The sequence below is a fragment of the Triturus cristatus genome, chromosome 4_1 (genome assembly GCF_964204655.1).
Source record: "Triturus cristatus chromosome 4_1, aTriCri1.1, whole genome shotgun sequence".
In the NCBI taxonomy this organism is placed as follows: domain Eukaryota; kingdom Metazoa; phylum Chordata; class Amphibia; order Caudata; family Salamandridae; genus Triturus; species Triturus cristatus.
Genome location: NC_140585.1, coordinates 222,486,851 through 222,499,805, shown reverse-complemented (window position 1 = coordinate 222,499,805; position 12,955 = coordinate 222,486,851). Strand labels below are relative to the sequence as shown.

Genomic DNA, 12,955 nt, shown 5'->3' with positions numbered 1-12,955 from the left:
TCTACTATTTAGCCAGCAGTTTGGTTAATAGTGATGTTTTTCTGATATTTCCATGGCAGCTGGACAAATAGTATCATTTCTACTATTTGGCCAGCTGCTGGGTAAATAGCCACGACTAACTGAAAATGCAGGCAAATGTCTGCGGCTCTATCTTGATAGGCAGAGCCAGGCACCTGTTTGTGATTGCTTTATTTGCAGCTAGTACTGCTTGGAAATTAATTCACTGTACCCAACGCAGGCACATAAAAACAGGTGCTGAACTTTGTCCTTTGGCAGATAACGGCCCTTGATTTCATATGGTGCACACTTTCCGTTTCTCAGGAATAGAAACCATGAATGCAATCAATTAACCTTGTGACTATGATTTCCACTACTATTGGGACACTTCTATGCAAGTGCCAACTTTGAACCACGGGGAGGAGTCAAGGGGAGGAGTCTGAGACATTCCTATACCTTCAGCAAACATATTTAACAGGTCACAGGCGATGCATCTTACTTCGGTAAAGAATAAAGCGGCTGCAAAACAAGGTAAGCTTCAAAAGTTCCTTTTTAGATAATGTTATCTTGATTATCTTTGCTTGCTTCAGGCCTCTTTCAACTTTGATACTCCACTAGTTTTAGGACTCCAAACCAAGAATGGGAATAGTCAGGAGCATTAAAATCCAGCAAGATCTGGGTAAGCAGCCCACGCAGGCATCAGGGAATGAATCAAAACACAACAAATCAAAGTTGTATTTTAAACATCCACCTTTGTTGTCATATAGAGGCTTCGATCAATGTCACCTGGTAAACACCAGGGCAGTGTGAACTAAAAACTATCCATATAACAGAGGTTTTCCTGATGCAAGGTCCATGGTACACAACACTGTTGAATAAATGACTTTCCTATGTCTCTCTATGTCTGAATGTCAGCTGCAACATATGCAATGTGCTTTAATGTTCTTAGTAAATGGATGAATATAAGTTTTATAAAGCGCAAACTTAGCCCAGGGGCATCAAGGCGCTACGGAACTGGATCGACGAAGGAGATATCAGACGATGTAAACGCTAACAATTCACATTAGACCCAGCAAACGGACAGGTGAAAAGCCAGGTTTTCAAGGACTTCCGGAAAACCAGATGGGATTCCAAAGAGGAAACATTAGAAGGAAGGGAATTCCACAAATTGGCCCCAATCAGGGAGAAGGCCCTCCTCCCCCACCTGGCTCTTCTGGTCCTGGGAACAACAACCTCGTTCTTATTTGCAGATCTAAGGCCCCTACCAGTGCAATATCTGTGAAACATTTTATTGATGTCTTCTGACCCCTTTTTATGTACAGCCTTGTGAACCAGACAAAGGGCTTTAAACACAATTCTCATCCTCAAAGGAAGCCAATGCAGGCTCCTAATAGTGGCAGCAACTGAATGGAATTTGGGGAGGTCCATCACCAGCCTGGCGGCGGCATTCTGTACTAGTTGGAGTCGATGCAGAAGTCCCTTATTAATCCCCAAATAAAGGGCATTGCAGTAGTCCAACCTGGACACCACAAGGGCCAGAACTACCTTTTTATGGGCAGGCAGGGGCAGAAAACAGAAAATCTTCTTAAGAATCCGTATCACCCCAAAACAGGTAGCAACTGTCTTATTTATTTGAGACCCCAGGGAAAGCGTGGAGTCCATAATAATGCCTAAATTCTTGGCAGTAGCACTGGGTATGGGGCAGGAACCAAGCGAATCAGGCCACCAGGCCTCTGACCAAATATCAGTCTTCCCACCGAAGATAAGGACCTCCGTTTTAACTCCATTGAGTCTCAGATAATTCTCAACCATCCACGCAGCCACCGCTCTCATGCAGTTCTTAAAATTGAGTGCTGAGGCAGAGACACTCTCGGTGATGGAAATCAAAATCTGAGTGTCATTGGCATATGAAAGCACTTCCAGGCCAAAAGACCTTACCACAGCAGCTAGCGGTGCTACATAGATATTGAAAAGAGTGGGACTCAATGAGGATCCCTGGGGAACTCCACAAGATAGTTGTTTTGGTGCAGAGAGATATTGGCCCATCTTAACTACTTGCGATCGGTTCAGAAGAGACGAGGAGAGCAAATTGAGTGCAACATCCACTATCCTGATTTCCCGAAGTCTTCCCAGCAATCTGCCAGGAGAGATGGCATCAAAGGCTGCCGTCAGATCCAGGAGGATCAGTAGGGTAGAATGGCCAGCATCAACCTGTTGTCGGATGTTATTAAAGACAATGGTTAGGGCCGTCTCCGTGCTGTGTTCACTCCTGAACCCATGCTGTGACCCATCCAGTAATTGATGTTCCCTCAAGTAGGACCTAAGATGACCATTGAGATGTTTTTCCAGGATCTTAGCTGGAACCGGCAAAAGAGAAATGGGCCGAAAGATTTTTAATTCTGTTGGATCCAGAGAAGCCTTTTTAAGCAAGGGTTTAACCACCGCCGTTTTCCATAAGGCAGGAACCTGGCCGGAGGAAATAGCAGCATTGATGATGGTAGTCAAGGGGGGTACAATGGCCTCCCTCCCTAGTTTTAAGATCTTGAGAGGACAGGATTCAAGGGGGGAGCCAGATCTAACCCCACTTAGCAGCTGCTCAGTCTCCTGTTGCGAGATAGGGGGAAAGGAACATAAATAGCAATCCCTCGGTGGGCCTTCCCGATACTCAGCAGGGAGGCTGATTTTGGGTCCAACTGAGTTTAACTTCTCCAAAGAGGAGTAAATGTCGCTAATTGTAGAATGGAAAAAGGCTGCCATTTTATCACAAAGGACCTGAGAGACCTCTGTAACAGCCGTGGTTGAGGGAGCTAGGAGTGAATTGACGATAGAGAACAGTTCCCTAGAAGATCCAAAGGATTGCACCATCTTGGTATAATAGGAGTCCTTTTCCTTATTGATGGCTTCCTTATATTCCTTTAGCCTAAGTTTGTGCAGATCCCTTTGCACAGTAGTGGGGTCCAGGCGCCACTTTCTTTCCTGCTGCCAACAAACCTGTCTGAGCTTTCTCAACCCCTCAGGGAACCATGGGGCAGAAGGGAACCTCCATGCCACATAGTGCTTTTTAAGAGGGGCAAGGGAGTCCAGGGCTAGCATTAGCCAGCTGGTGAAATCATCATAAATTGTATTAACATCCGCATAAGGGGGGCAGCTATAATTGCTAAGTTTGATGAGCAGATCCTCCTTACTAATCCCTCTAAGATTTCTTTTCATCTCCACCTTGTTCTTAAAATTGGGGTCTTGGTTGGAACTTACAATCTCAAGGGTAAAAGGAATGGCGAAGTGATCAGACTAAGAGAGGGGAATAGAATCCCTGACCTTTATCCTTGGGTGATTGGAGAAAATCCCATCCAGGGTGTGTCCCGCAGTATGTGTAGGGCTCTTACCTAGCTGAGGAAACCCATAGGAGTCCATGACCTCCAACAAGGCCTGCGTTTCGGGACACAGCGTTTTTTCCAAATGAAAATTAAAATCCCCCAGAAAAGGGACCTTTGAGCTAGTTATAATAGGCTCTATTCGGTTGCTGAAACTTTGCACAAAGGATGCCCTAGGTCCAGGGGGCCGGTAAGTAACAACACCTAAAAAACATTCCGTCTGGAGAATTTTCAAAGAGAAATATAGGGCCTGATAGCTGTCTGAAGGAGAGGAGAGGACTTTGGTGGAGCAGGAGTAAATGTATTTATACATTATCCCTAAACCCCCACCCACCCTCCCCTCTCTATCCTGCCTGTCAAACAAATATCCACCGGGAATGGCCTCCACTAAATCCGGTCCAGAGCCTTCTCTGGCCCAGGTTTCCGTAATGAAGACCCAATCGGGCTTTCGAAGGGACACGAAGTCAAAAAACTCACTGGAATGTTTAATAAGGGATCTGGCATTAAGTAAATATCCCTGACGAAAATGATTCAGAGGCAGGGATTTGTGTTCACACTCATCCTCCGTGGGACGGAGAGCAGTACCCAGGAGAAAGAAAGCCTCACAATGAGCACATTTAAAGCTCTGGCCACCCCCCAGGTTCTCTAGGTCCATCAAACTACAGTGGCCCTGCACTTGGGGACGACACTGTAGAAGCGACCCCCTAGAATAACCACGATTGATGCCATGAAGGGGTGAATGGTGGCCAGGGTTTCTGGCGCAGGGCGCAGACTTAGCGCGGACGGGCGCAGACGGGCGTGCCTTTCAGGATCAGAAAATCAGAAAATCAGTCATGCTGCACTCCTCCAGGAGACCCAGGCTGCACTCATACCTCACAACTAGCACCTAAATGATACAAAGCACAAGTCAGAAGACGTGTGCAGTGATCGGCTCCTGCTGTGCTGCCTGCAGTTCATGGATTAACAAAGACAATTGTGAGTTATAAGTATCACAGTTCAATTAATCTGGGATACTCTGATACAATATAGTGTTTGATATGGCTCTTGCACTGGTGGTGGTTACAATATAGTTGTCACATTTGGGATGCACACAAAACACAGCAGCCAGACTCACACTCAGAGTCCCACCCTGTACCCACATCATCTCAAACCTCTAAGAGCTCCACTGTCTCCTCGTCCCCATACACACCATTTTCACACTCTTCACAAACAGTTATAAAGTTGTGCATAATCGAGGTCTCTCTTACCTTAACAACAGCATAAATTTCCAATTCCCTACCAGAAATCTATGCTCTTCCAGCCTTCTGCTCACTGACATACTCTGCATCCACAGAGTCAGAGCCGATGGCTACACCTTCTTGTACCTCACATCCAGACAATAGCCTGGAACAACCTCCCCCCCAAGCTCCCCCTGCACATCAGAGCCATCCCTCCACTCCCTAGATTCCACAACACACTGAAGACCTGGCTCTTTGCCTAGACCTCAGACTCGGCCAGCCCAGTCCCCTCTCATCTCATGCCTGTATACCCTCCAGAGTGAGATGTGCGCTCTACAAAAAGGCAAAATATACCATGAGGAGATATAGTTCAAAATGGTGTGTGTGTCTTTTCTATCCCAGACAGTGTAATTGGGATTAACATCCATAGACGAAACACATGTTGGCTACAGTTCATATATTGACTGAAAGTCTGAAATAAAAGAAAACTGGTTAAGCTTCTTTATGGACTCACTTTGAATCAGTTATTACCAAAGAATTACTACACTGCTATGAGAAATCAAGACCAGTTTGCAGTGCCCCCCTCCCATTTTTTGCCCCCATTTTGAATACTAGATGCTGGTTTTCTGACTCTGATTGTGCCCTGGGCTCAGATAACCATACCCATGGCCAGTGCTCTGTGGAAAAGGTACATGGCAATTACACATAATCACAGTTGGAAATTACAACCTACCTGTAAGTCCGTAGTATATGGCAGGATATGCAAGTTTAGAGGCCCAGTGGCTTTGATGAACTTAAGTGGGCACACCTGTGTTGCCTACTGTCCTTTTAAAGACAGCCCTGATTTGCAGGCTGCTTTTAAAATGAAATGATATGCAAATTCGACTTTGGAATTAAAGGTACTTCTAAAGTCTTGAACAACCTTATTTTTAGGTTGAGCGTTTGAGACCTATTGTAATTTCATATGTTGGGTTAAAGCCATCCCCCAGCTTTTCATTTGTCTATGTCAGTGTCCTTCAAAAATCCTTGCTTGCCAGTGGTCAGTCCTGCCTCTTTGTCCCTCCTTTCCCTCTTCCGTTCCTACCATGCAGCAGGGACTAAGAACTGTCTCATTCCACCATGATTCTTTATCTGTTCTCTGGGGGACTCTTTTCTTTCTTGGTTTCCTGCTCTGTTAGTGTTTGTCAGTGTTCAACTGCAGCTTTCTACCTGCTTACGTTTGAATGTAGCTTTTTTACTCCCATCCGCTCTTTATGCCACAGATACTTTACTGATGCCTTCCCTACAGTGCTTCCAGCTCTGTTGCTTGTATTATTTTTAGATTTATTTAGGCTTTGTGATATTTGCATTAGTTTGGCTTTTTTGTGGTAGAATAGTTTGGTTTTGGCTTCATTTTAAGGTGGGAATGGGCTAGGTTTTTTTTCCTGCCAACCCCTCCCACAGTAGTGCTTGTGTGGACCCCACACCACCCCTCCAATACCGATAAATCAATGTTTTTTATTTTTATTTTTTGTGTATTTTAGGGCGAACATTTGCCCACAATCATTCGCAGGATGTCAAACTGATGCCGAGGCTCGAACACGGATCCCCAGCTCTGAAGTCTGCAGCTCTGGCTGCTGAGCCACGCCCTCTCGCTCTGGCGATCCCTGTTGGAGTCACTCTTTGTTCTCATCAAGCCACGCATGAGCAGCAGCTCGCTCTCCGCGTTTTGTTTCGTTTGTCAGTGCTTTCCAAAAGCATCAGTTACATTACACAATTACAGCTTCATATTTTTTGTAGACACAAGGAGATTATTCAGCAGCTCAGGACATTACTTAAATGTCTTTAACAGAGCTGCTGATTAATTGCCCAGTGTCAACAAAAAATATGAATATGTCACTGTGTAATGTTACTGGTGCTCATGGAAAGTGCTACGAAAGTGAAACAAAAAGCCTGCAGAGAGTGTGAAGGCTTTGTAGTCACTGGATAAAATGCATCAAGTAATGAGGAATTCACGGGACTGATGTGCATGGTGGTGAAGCACTGACTCAGCGTCTCTCTTGAAGTGCCGCTGAGAGTACATACTTAGTCTCTATTTTACGGTGGTATATTGTCTCGGTAACGTAATTGGTGATCATGTAAAGAGCGCCAATACCTTCGGGTGAATTTGCGCTATATAAATATGCAAAAAACAGCATTTGTTTGATTTTGAGGAAGAATTCCATTAAATATATACAGCCTGATAACACTACACTGGTGCCAGTCTCTCCAGTGTAGTGTTATCAGGCCGTATGTATTTAACCCCTTCTCTGCTATGCCTTTTTTCCCCCTGTGCTAAGCCTTTTTTTGGCTATTTAGGGTAGTTTGCGCTTAGGCCCCTGTTACTTTTTGACCACATAAGGTATCCACGCCAAATTTGCGTCCTTTTTTTTCAATATCATGGGAATTCTAGAGGTACCCAGTTTTTTTTTGTTGAAAAATGGGAAAAAAGGGCTACAGATGAAAGTGTCTGGTTTTTCCATACAAATGGTATCTAAAAAGGGGTTGTGGTGCTCACAGAAATTTGAGAAAAAAGTGCATTTTCCAGCTAAATTTGAGGTTTGCAGGGCATTCTGGGTAGAAAAACGTTCGGGGACCCATGCAAGCCATAGCTCGCTAGACTCCCCCGGGTGTCTAGTTTTCAGGAATGTGTGGGTTTGGTAGGTTTCCCAAGAAGGCCACTGAGCCCGGGGCCAAAAACCCAGGTGACTCCTCTTGCAAATCCAGGTTGTTTTGTGATAGGTCATTTTGATGTCTCCTCAATACGTTTTGGGCCCTTGCCTGTCGTGGGTACTTGACCCACCCACATGAGTGAGGTATCATTTATATCAGGAGACCTTAGGGAACACTGGGTGGTAGGAAATTTGTGGATCCACGTAGATTCCAGAACTTTCCCACAGAGAAATTTGAGAAAAAAAGGGATTTGTTTTCAGCTAAATTTGAGGTTTGCAGGGCATTCTGGGTAGGAAAACGTTGGGGGACCCACGCAAGTCATACCTCGCTAGACTCCCCCGGGTGTCTAGTTTTCAGGAATGTGTGGGTTTGGTAGGTTTCCCAAGAAGGCCACTGAGCCCGGGGCCAAAAACCCAGGTGACTCCTCTTGCAAATCCAGGTTGTTTTGTGATAGGTCATTTTGATGTCTCCTCAATACGTTTTGGGCCCCTGCCTGTCGCGGGTCCTTGACCCACCCACACGAGTAAGGTATCATTTTTATCAGGAGACCTGAGGGAACACTGGGTGGTAAGAAATTTGTGGATCCACGTAGATTCCAGAACTTCCCCACACAGAAATTTGAGAAAAAACGTGATTTTTTTCATCAAAATTTTAGGTTTGCAGGGGATTCTGGGTAGTAAACATAGGGGGACCCACGCAAGCCATACCTTCCTGGACTCCCCAGGGTGACTAGTTTTCAGAAATGTGTGGGTTTGGTAGGTTTCCCTAGATAGCGGCGAGCCCGGGGCCAAAACCCCAGGTGCCCCTCCAACACCAGGTAGTTTTGTAATAGGTAATTTTGAAGTCTCCACAGTACAATTTGGGCCATTGCCTGTTGCAGCTACCATGCCTACCCACACAAGTGAGGTACCATTTTTATTGCGTGAACTGGGGAAACTCTGGCTGGTAGGAAATTTGTGTCAGCCCGGTGATCCTACAGCTTTCCCACACAGAAATGTGGGGAAAAAAATAGATGTTTTCAACAAAATTTGAGGTTTGCAGGGGATTCTGGGTAGGGAAATGTTGGGGGACCCACGCAAGCCATACCTTGCTGGACTCCCCAGGGTGTCTAGTTTTCAGAAATATGTGGATTTGGAAGGTTACCCTAGATGGCCACCGAGTGCAGGGCCAAAAACTCATGGGACCCCCCCCTTGCAAAACCAGGTTGTTTTGTGATGGGTAATTTTGAAGTCACCTCAATAGGTTTTGGGCCCTTGCCTGTCGCGGGTACTTGACCCACCCACACAAGTGAGGTGCCATTTTTCTCTGAAGACTTTCGGGAATGCGGGCTGGGTGGAATTTTGTGGATCCACACAGATTCCAGAACTGTCCATCATAAAAATGTGAGGAAAACTTTTTTTTTAACACATTTTGAGGTTTGCAAGGGATTCTGGGTAACAGAACCTGGTGAGAGCCAGACAAGTCACCCCATCCTCAATTCTCCTGGGTGTCTAGTTTTCAAAAATGTATAGGTTTGCTAGGTTTCCCTAGGTGCCAGCAGAGATAGGGTTCAAAATCTGCAGCTAGGCACTTTGCAAAAAAGGGTCAGTTTTCACTGTGAAAATGTGGTGTGTCCACGTTGCGTTATGGGCAGTTTCCTGTTGTGGGCACTAGGCCTACCCACACAAGTGAGGTACCATTTTTCTCTGAAGACTTTGGGGAACACGGGGTGGGTGGAATTTTGTGGATCCACGCAGATTCCAGATCATTCCACCACAGAAAAGTGAGGAAAATGTGTTTTTTTGGACACATTTTGAGGTTTGCAAGGGATTCTGGGTAACAGAAGCTGGTGAGAGCCAGACAAGTTACCCCATCCTGAATTACCCTGGGTGTCTAGTTTTTAAAAATGTAAGGTTTGCTAGGTTTTCCCAGGTGCCAGCAGAGCCAGGGCTCAAAATCTACAGCTAAGCACTTTGCAAAAAAAGGGTCAGTTTTCACTGTGAAAATGTGGTGTGTCCACGTTGCGTTTTGGGCCGTTTCCTGTCGCAGGCACTAGGCCTACCCACACAAGTGAGGTAACATTTTTCTCGGAAGACTTTGGGGAATGCTGGGTCGGTAGAATTTTGTGGATCCATGCAGATTCCAGCACTTTCCACCACATAAATGTGAGGAAAAATTGTTTTTTTTACAAAGTTTGAGGTTTGCAAGGGATTCTGGGTAACAGAACCTGGTGAGAGCTAGAAAAGTCACCCCATCCTGGATTCTCCTTGGTTTCTAGTTTAAAAAAATGTACAGGTTTGCTAGGTTTCCAGATGTGCCAGCTGTACTAGTGCCCAAAATCGGCAGGTAGGCACATTGCTAAAAGAAAGTCGGTGCCTAGTAGGCTTTCTGCCGCCCTGGGGGGAACCTTGGTTGCCCCGATATGCAGAAAGACTGTGGCTATTTTTTGTGGGGGTGGGGGATTTGGTATGCCTTTTCTGGGCAGACCCACCCCCACGCATTAAAAAAGCCAGCATAATCGCTGGCGCCTTGTGGGCTTTTTGCCCACAAGGGGGGGCAGAAAGACTGGAATTTCTTAGGGGGGAGTGGGGGTATCGTCATGCCCATTTTGGGCAGCCCCCACCCCTCCATGAATAAAAATAAATCCCTGGTTTCTTGTGGGCTTTCTGCCCCCCCCCGGAGTGGCAGATTGGTGGCTACTGTGCCATCTGCTCCCCAGGGGGGGCAGAAAGACTGTAATTGTAGCGGGGGAGCGGTGGGGGCATTGACATGCCCGTTTTAGGCAGACCCCACCCAAATTCAAAATGCCCCCCTAAAAATCCCTGGCGTCTAGTGGGCTTTTTGCCCCCCGGGGGCAGATTGGGGGCTACTGCCCCCATCTGCCCCCGGGGGGGCAGAAAGGCTGTAATTGTGGTGGGGTGGGGGCATTGGCATGCACGTTTTGCGCAGCCCCCACTCTAATAAAATTGCCCCAAAAAAAATCCCGGCCTTCTAGTGGGCTTTCTGCCTCCCCGGGGAGGCAGATTGAGGGCTACTGCCCCCATGTTCCCTCTAGGGGGGGCAGAAAGGCTGTAATTGTGGCAGGGGTGGGGGCATTGGCATGCCCGTTGTGGGCAGCCCTCATCCTAATTAAAACTTCCCATAAAAAATCCCTGGCGTCTAGTGGGCTTTCAGCCCCCCGGGGGGGCAGATAGGCTGTCATGGTGGCGGGTGTGGGGTAATTGGAATGCCCGTTTTGGGCAGCCCCACCGTATAAACAAGGGCCTAAAAAAAAAGTCCCTGGCGTTTAGTGGGATTTCTGCCCCCAAAGACTGAATTTGGCCAAATTTGTTGGAGGGAGCAAAGGCCCTTGCCCAAGGGGCTGCTCCCCCCTCCCTGGTGGATCCAGTGGGTGGATCCCTGCTTGGGGATCGCCCTCTTGGAGATTCTCCCCTTTCCAATGATACCTCTCCCATCTTTCTACGTGCTCAGGGGGCTCAGATAGCCCCTTGAGCATGCAGAAAGTGAAACTGAAATGAGCCTAAAGGCTCATTTCAGTTTCGGTTTCTGTGAAATGACGTCAGTGCGACGTGCGCGCTGATCGTCATTTCACAGAAACGGGAAGGAGGGCCTCGGGTGCTGGGGAAGCTCTTCCCCGGCTCCCAAGGCTTTGGAGGAGTAAAAAAAATCCCTCTGGTGCCTGCACCAGAGGGATTTCTTCTGCAATGTCATTGGATGCGCGGGAGCCGTCCGACACACATGAGAACTTGTGCGTCAGACGGCTCCCCACGATCGACGCATGGAAGGGGTAATGAAATTCTTCCTCAAGACACTGCCCGTCCATTGCGCAGCCTCTGATGCGCATTGTTCTCCATTCGCATACATCCGTACCAACCGTCCTGATAAGTCACTACGGGCCTGGGGTCTGATAATGCTGGCGCTCGATGGGGTGGAAGCTTCTTGCGAAGTACTTGTAGGCTTAATATCCAAGTGGAAAGAGTTACAGCGCATCCCTGAATGAATGTTGGCATGAGTTGTGTATTTCTTGAAGTCTTTTTAACAGGGCCCCTTCGTAAAGCACACGTACTTGTACCGATTGGTTGCTTCATTGTTTGCCCAACACCTTGTAGCGGCTAACACCCAGCCACACAGTGATGCCCCCCTCTCCACTTTAACAGCACTGCCGGGAAGGGCTTATGCGAGAGTTTTCTCCTGGTGGGTTGTTGCACATGACTCTTGGTTAAGGCAAGCGAGTAAAGCTACAATGTTTTGCCATTGCTATGTGTAACTGGTTATGGGTGCAAGTTTTGAGATGTTAAAGTAGATTATGATGATGTTTTAAACTGTTTCAGAATGCATTCATTAACCGGAATTATATCGTACCGTAAAGTATGTTTGGAGCAGATAGGGATATATACTTGAAATGATGTCACCTGAAAACCTTGTGCATTGATTGTCTTTGAAGCAAATTGCACTTTACAAATGGGTGCCAGGTTCAATCTTCAAGCACCACAGACTTTTATTAGTCAAGTCTAGCAAAGCAACACGATTGTACTCCTGCCCCCTCCCTTATTGGCGGATTTTATGCAATTAGACTCAAACTTTTAAGTTCCTCCATGGTCCCAAGGATGGGCAACGACATGTTTAAAGCAACTCTTCAATGCGTCTAAGCCATGTCATCTTCCTCACTGTTACTGCATGGCATTTTTGCCTAAAGCTAGATCCCTTAATTCACTCCACAGACATGACAAGTAGAGCCGTCACCAGAAACGAAGGCAGTCGCAGAAGGTAGCCGCAGGAGGGATAGGCGTAGCAGAGACCACGATCGCGGCTTCTGGGGCCCAAGACGTCGCTGCTGTGGCCGGGGTGCCGTTCATTGGCTTACACCAGTGAAGGACGAGACAACCACTTTAGGGTTAAGCGTTTCTTACCACCTCATGTAAGAGGTCGCATTTTTCTTATTACACCTATTTCAATGACTGTAGCAGGATTTTCTAAGCAGCCTTAAAACCGCCATCGACTTCCATGTGCACAAGTCCAGTCGGTGTTCTAGACCGTCTATAACAGGTACCAGGGCTTTGACTGGGTCGGATTCTGCTGGTGCTCAGCACTGGCAGTTCTTAAAAGAAGGTGACGAGACGGGTCCCTATCAGGCTCTCTCCATTTTTACCCTCAGCGTGAAAGGAAACTTTTTTTTTAGGTGTCGCCTGACCTAGCGCATGCAAGACTTATTGAGAGGGCTCCAAAAAGTGCTACCAGGCCAGCCTAGAGCTACAGTGCATGTGCGCGGGCGCCGCGCTTGACCGCGATTACTTTCACTTTCGGGGCCGCGCGGCCGCTTTGATGTTTGATCGCGATTCCTATCACTTTCGCGGCCGCACTGCCCCTTGGCATAGCCAATAGGTCTCGCCTTTGGGACCTTATACGTATTTAGTTATGCAACTGTTGCATGGCTAAACACTTATAAGGTCCCAAAGGCGAGACCTATTGGCTATGCCAATGCTTGTTTAACTCTGCAATAGTACCCGCCATCACTGCTTTTGGTGAAACTTCAAAGAGACTCATTTCTGTTTCATATAGCACAAACTTGGAGTGCTTTATTACAAGAGGACATTTTCATGTTTTGAATCACAGGATGTGGAGCCGACCTGAGGATCGAACCTGCTTTTTCAGCTGTAAAGTAGGCAGCTCTAGATCTGCCGCACAACCTCGCCCACAAAA

At 47.0% G+C, this 12,955-nt stretch overlaps 1 protein-coding gene across 1 annotated transcript in view; it reads left to right on the top strand.

The window, feature by feature from the left end:
* Positions 1-426: 426 nt before the first annotated feature.
* Positions 427-12,955, top strand: part of LOC146854130 (interferon-induced protein with tetratricopeptide repeats 5-like) — a 45,855-nt gene continuing 33,326 nt past the window's right edge. Inside the window, exon 1 of the mRNA XM_085651899.1 lies at positions 427-528. The gene's annotated coding sequence lies outside the window, so the exon portion shown is untranslated. The remainder of the gene's footprint in view (positions 529-12,955) is intronic.